We start from the raw sequence: 6346 nt of genomic DNA, 5'->3' as shown, positions 1-6346 counted from the left end.
TATTCTTCATAGGTAATTTGGATGTTCTCTTAGAAAACTTTTAAGATTTATATCTTAGACTTTCTAAACTTCATAATTTGGTACTCAGGGGTATGTGTGTGTGTGTGTGTGTGTGTGTGTGTGTATTATGCTGAGTACTTGCAAAATCATTTCAGTCTGAAAATTCACATCCTACACTTCTGAAAAATTCTTGTTTATTATTTCCTTGATAATTTTTTTCTATTTTATTCAGGCTTTGGAATTCCTATTAGTTATTGGTCTGATTCTCTATGTTTATTTCATTTTTTATTATATTCCTCATGTCTACACTTCTACTTTGTGGATTTTTTCTAAACCTTCCAAACCTTGTATTGAATTCACTACTTATAGTTTAATTTTCCAAGAACTCATTTTTGTTCTCTAACTGCTGCTTTTCACAAAATCTCATTCTTGACTGTGAAATGTCTTCCTTAACCTAAGGATATTAAGATTTTAATGTACTCTTCCATTTTTATTTTAATATAGTTTTAAATTTATTAAAATTTTTTCAAACACAGTATAGGATGCATTCATATATCCCATACCAATTTCCTCTACTATTAGCGTTTTACACTAGTAGGTGCATTTTGTCACAATTAATGAACCAATGTTAATATATTATTATTAACTAAAGTACATTCACTATTTATTTTTACTTGTTTTTATTTAATATCTTTTCTCTGTTCAAGGATCTCACCTAGATTACTACATTATAGTTGTCAAGTTAACTTACACAACTGTTGTTTGTGACAGTTTCTCAGACTTACCTTATTTTTGATGACCTTGTTGATTTTGAGAAGTACTGGTTAGACATTTTGTAAAATATCTCTCAACAAGAATTTATTTGTCATGGTTAGGCTGGGATTATTGGTTTTTGAGAAGAAGTTCACAAAAGTTTGCTTATCACATTATTTTGAGAATATCATATTGAATTTATCATATCAACATGACTTAACATTGTTGATGTTCATTGATCATCTGCCTGATGTAGTCTTTGTCAGTTTTCTACACTATAAATTTGTTAATTTTTCTGCCTTTTCCATTCTGTACTTTGTGGAAGAAAGTCACTAGGTACAATCCATACTTATATTCTACCTCTTTGAGGACCGAATATCTACATAAATATTTGGATATTTGCTGTGAGACTTGTTTATTCTTCTTCATTCATTTATTTATTAAATAATTTATTTATCTCAGAATGAACTCAAGAATATTTGTTTTATACTTTGACTTAAAATCTTATATTACTTTATTTTGTTGTTCAAATTTTTCCATCTTTGAACATTAGGAGCTATTTCAGTTGGCTTCTGTGTCACTTTAACATACCCCATCAGGGTGTGTATGTGTGTGTGTGCTTCCTTTTAAGACTTTCTTGCTTTCTGGAACTATAAATACTCCAAGTTCACATAATAATTTTTGTATTCCATTCTTAGAATTTGCCATTTTCCCAAGAATCCCTGGTGCATTTTATTGGAGAATGACATCAGAAAACAAGAGCTGAACACTAACTATGCTTATTGGTTCTGGGGCATTGTTGTTTATAGGCCCATTCTACTGTCAATGCAAGAAAATATATGTGTAAATACTAACCAAAGTACATAGACATATATATAAATAATTCTATGTGTAACCACCTATATCAATATTAAGTGAAGCATCAGTTCATACTGATGTCTTCACCTCTAATCCATTATCACATAGGCCATTCAAGCCTCCTTTTCTTGCTTATCTCTGACTTCTCACTTCAACAGTATACATATGAATAGTTTTACAAAGGAATTGTAATAAAATTAATTTTACAATTAATAATTTGCTTTATAGACTGAATATAATTCTGAATATAACTGCATAAGTAAGAAAAACAACATTTACCACATGTATCTATGTTTCTATGCATATTTTCATTTACCATGAAAATGATGGGCATTATAATTCATATTGATTTGGATAGCTCATTCCATTTCTAAAAATTTCACTCCTCTTCACAAGTTTGAGTAATTAACCTGTAACATCACAAAAAATTTTACATGCTTAATTGTCAGAAGTTACTTTTGTGACACCCAAAGGACTTTTTGTTCACAGAATTTCCAACTGATGAGTAGGGAACAATTTTACACATTTTCTTTCTTTCTTTTTTTTTGTTGTTTAGTTTTTATTTCATAATCATAAACTTAACTCTGCAATCCAGCTAGACTTGGAAGGGGTAAGGAAAATATGGAACCCAATGAACTGCGGCGAGAGCACGAAGATTACAGAACATTTCCAAGCAGAGAGGGGTGAAGGGCTGCTCTCCTGAGCTACAAAAGGAATGGTCTGGTGGTTAAGACAAAACCCACGTCAAATGTATTAGAGTTGTCCACAGTCAGTAATGGTGGTCTTCTTGCTGGTCTTGCTATTCCCGGACCCATAGCGCTCCATGGCTGTCACAACACCCATGCCATCTTTCACCTAGCGGAAGACCACATGCTTGCCACCAAGCCACTCGGTCTTGGCCATGCAGATGAAGAACTGGGAACCGTTTGTGTTGGGTCCAGCATTCGCCATGGACAAGATGCCAGGACCTGTGTGCTTCAGGATGAAATTCTCATCATTGAATTTCTCCCCGTAGATGGACTTGCTGCCTGTGCCATTGTGGCGTGTGAAGTCCCCACCCTGGCACATAAATCCTGGAATAATTCTGTGAAAGCAGGAACCTTTATAACCAAATCCTTTCTCCCCGGTGCTCAGAACACGAAAGTTTTCTGCCATCTTTGGGACTTTGTCTGCAAACACCTCGAAGGAGATGCGGCCCAAGGGCTCGCCGTCGGCAGCGATGTCGAAGAACACGGTGGGGTTGACCATGGCTGGATGCGGGAATATCCGGGGCGGCAGCGGCGACGGCGTCTGCAAGGCCCAATTTTACACATTTTCTTTACATCTGGAGCATTAATATTCACACAGAATTTTCTCTGAACTGTATCTTTTTTTGTTCTTATTTCATTAACCTAGTGAATCCTCATTAAACTATAATTAAAAACATGGAGGAGTAACTTAAATACAAATACTATATGCTCACTGATTTATCTTTAGGCCATTGATATTTTTCAACTTAACCCAAGATAATTATCCAAGATAATTGACAGAGAACATCAAAACTTACTTTTAATAAATATAAACAATGAAACAGTTAAAAAGAATTTCTCTGTAATATTATTGTACCAAATTTATGTTTTTGTAAGACCTATATTTAAGCTCAAAAACTTAGATTATTTTGTTATTACAAATTCGAACAAGGCACAAATTCTTTCTGTGCAAATTTTCAACTTAACTTGTCAATGGCATGTTGAAATCTAGGAGACAGCCACACCATAGAAGAAACAGAGTCAATCTTCAGTTTTTGGACCTTATAAAATTTTTGTCAGAATAACAACAGCATTTTGAAATGTTAAACAGTAAACTTATAGTGGTAGGGATAAAAAGATGCCAGTCATTTCACTCATATTGAGTACCTATTGTGGACCAACACTGCACAATAGGTGGTAGAGGTGGGAAAGAATAATGGTTAGATTATCCTACTTCATAGCTGATAGAAGAGAAAGCAAAAGCTTGTTTGTTGTGGTCAGAAAAAAAAGTGGGACTTTACAACTTAAATGTTTTTCTGCTTTTGTAAGTGAATGACAAATAAATATGTCATTTGGAAAGTAAAAGCATAAATTAATCACAAAATAATTATGCAATAGTATTTAACTTAGTATAATAATACTAGTATACCTGAGAAAATAGAGAAAAATAATAATTAAGACACAGAACAGGATTGTTGAAGTTTCAAAGCATCCAGCTCAAAGTAGCTTAGGTATCCTCATAGCATAGGCTCAGCAATTATTTTTTTATTAGCATCACTGTTGCAATTTCAGGCTCTGACTGGAAGATACCTCTTTTCTGATGATTAGTGACATTGAGCATCTTGTCATATGTGTATTGGCCATCTGTATGTCCCATTTGGAGAAGTGTTTATTCAAGTCCTTCGCCTGTTTTTAATTGGATTGTTTGGGGTTTTTCTGTTTTGTTTTGGTTTTCTTTGGTGTTGAGTTTTATAAGTTTTTATACATTTTAGATATTAACCCCTTATCAGATGTATTATTGGCAAATCAAAAAATGTAAATTAAAACCACAATGATACACCACCTCACAGCTGGAAAAAAGGGAACACTTGTGCACTGCTGGTGGGATTGCAGATTAGTGCAACCATTGTGGAAAGCAGTATGGAGTTACCTCAAAAATTAATAATGGGACTGTCTTAAGAACCAGTAATTTCACTTATGGGATTATATCTGAAGAAAGACAAACACTAATTTGAAAGAATATATGCACCCCTGTGTTCATTGCAGCATTACAATAGCCAAGATTTGGAAGCAGCCTAAATGCATATCAGTAGATGAGTGGATAAAAAAGCTGTGGTGCACTTACACAATGGAATACCACTCAGTCATAAAAAAAGAGGACAATCTTACCTTTTGTGACAGCATGGATGAACCTGGAGAACATTATGCTAAGTGAAATAAGCAAGTCAGAGAAAGATAGATACCATATGATTTAACTTATATGTGGAATCTAATGAACAAAGTAAACTAACAAATAAAATAGAAATACTCATAGATACAGAGAACAGACTGACAGCTCTCAGAGGGGAGGGGGCAGAGTGAAAAATGTGAAGGGATTAAGCAAAAACAAAAACAAAAACAAAAAAACCCTCACAGACCAACAATAGTATGGTGATTATCAGGAGGAAAGGACGATGGGAGAGGTGGAGGAGAGGGAAGAGGGGATAAATGATGCTGGAAGGAAACTTGACTGGAGTTGGTGAACACACAATACAATATATAGATGATGTATTATAGAATTGTATCCCTGAAGCTTATGTAATTTTATTAACCAATGTCACCCCAATAAATTCAATTAAAAAATAAAAAATAAACTACCTCTTATTCCTGAAATTCTTTTGTGGGAATAACTGCCCTTCAGTTTTCATTAGATGCTTTGATTAAATGCCAAATACAATCACTCTATCACACAGCCTGACATATAATTTTACAGTAAGAAGTGCATGACTCAGACAGATATTTTATCTGAAGAAAAATATTTTGATTATGAGGAAATTCTAGAAAAACATAGAGAGATTTGTGAAAGGTAGTTAGGTGAAGAGGAAGACAAAGCCCCCTTCCCTGATCATGGACCAGCTTTGCCTATTAACCTCTGTGGCCATTATTCTTGGTTTCACACTAGAGCCCCAGGGTTTCACTCTAGAAACATAGCCAGTTATCTCTTGATCTATCTAGTGTCAGAAGCAAAATTATTAGCATCTTGAAAGGCAAACATAACTTGACCCATTCATTGCTCTGGGTAGAACAAGATGTTAAGCAGATAAACTATACACAGGTGCGGCTTTGCATTATATTTTATACTGACTCACAATAAATAGGTTCCTTAAGAAATGATGATTCCCTTTATAGTAATTCTAGGATACCAATCTTACTGTGGAAACCACTTTAGTATATTTACTTTCCACTTTATAGTTTTTTGTTGCTTTAAAAAGTCACAAGATTGCCCTGGCCAGGTAGCTCAGTTGGTTAGAGCATCGTCTCTATATGCCAAGGCTGTGGGTTTGATCCCAGGTCAGGATACATACAAGAATGGACCAATGAATGCACAAATAAGTGAACAACAAATCAATGTTTCTCTCTTTCTCTCTCTCAATAAATAAAAATTTTTTAAATCAAAAGATTGCTTTTTAAAGCAAAGGTAACAAAAATACATATTTTTCACAATTTCAGGGCCATTTCTCTAGGAATTCTTCTGGGGGACTACCATCAATTCGATATATGTAAGAGTCAGCTCTGAATTTACCATATCCTCAGAGAGATAGTAAAGATCTTTATTTGAGTGCCCAGCTCCCAATACACTTAACCTAACACTGGGCCTAAATATATCTTTTCTGTTTTTGAGACTGGATTGTTTAGAATGATGAAATATAGTGAGGTTTACCATCACTGCAAACAATAACTCATGGGATCATATCTCTTCTATTAAATTCCTAAAAGTCCCTGAGGAAATTCCCAACCTCACAAAAAAGTTAGGCAAGGTTTCAGGAAGAATTAAAGGGCAGAAAGTACCAAGGTGGTATATAGATACTATCGCAACTAAAGTGGAACATACTCATTTTTTCAAGTAGAAATAAATAGGTTCCAAAGTTCAAGAAGGTAACACTCAGTTACAAAGCCTTACAGGAAGGTATGTTGAGAAACTGCCCGGATGCATAGATGAATAATACTGGACATACTTGGGGGAACAC

At 34.4% G+C, this 6346-nt stretch overlaps 1 long non-coding RNA gene across 1 annotated transcript in view; it reads right to left on the bottom strand.

Moving 5' to 3' along the window:
* Positions 1 to 2636: 2636 nt before the first annotated feature.
* Positions 2637 to 6346, bottom strand: part of LOC150019980 (uncharacterized) — a 47295-nt gene continuing 43585 nt past the window's right edge. The window contains exons 3-4 of the long non-coding RNA XR_016509104.1: positions 2791 to 2901; positions 2637 to 2759 (exon numbers count right to left, since the gene is read on the bottom strand). This is a non-coding gene — a long non-coding RNA (uncharacterized LOC150019980). The remainder of the gene's footprint in view (positions 2760 to 2790; positions 2902 to 6346) is intronic.

Source organism: Furipterus horrens, unplaced genomic scaffold, assembly GCF_987537825.1.
Source record: "Furipterus horrens unplaced genomic scaffold, mFurHor1.1.pri manual_scaffold_2, whole genome shotgun sequence".
Taxonomy (NCBI): Eukaryota; Metazoa; Chordata; class Mammalia; order Chiroptera; family Furipteridae; genus Furipterus; species Furipterus horrens.
Note: the sequence above shows the minus strand (reverse complement) of the source record. Positions and strands in the feature narration are given on the sequence as shown.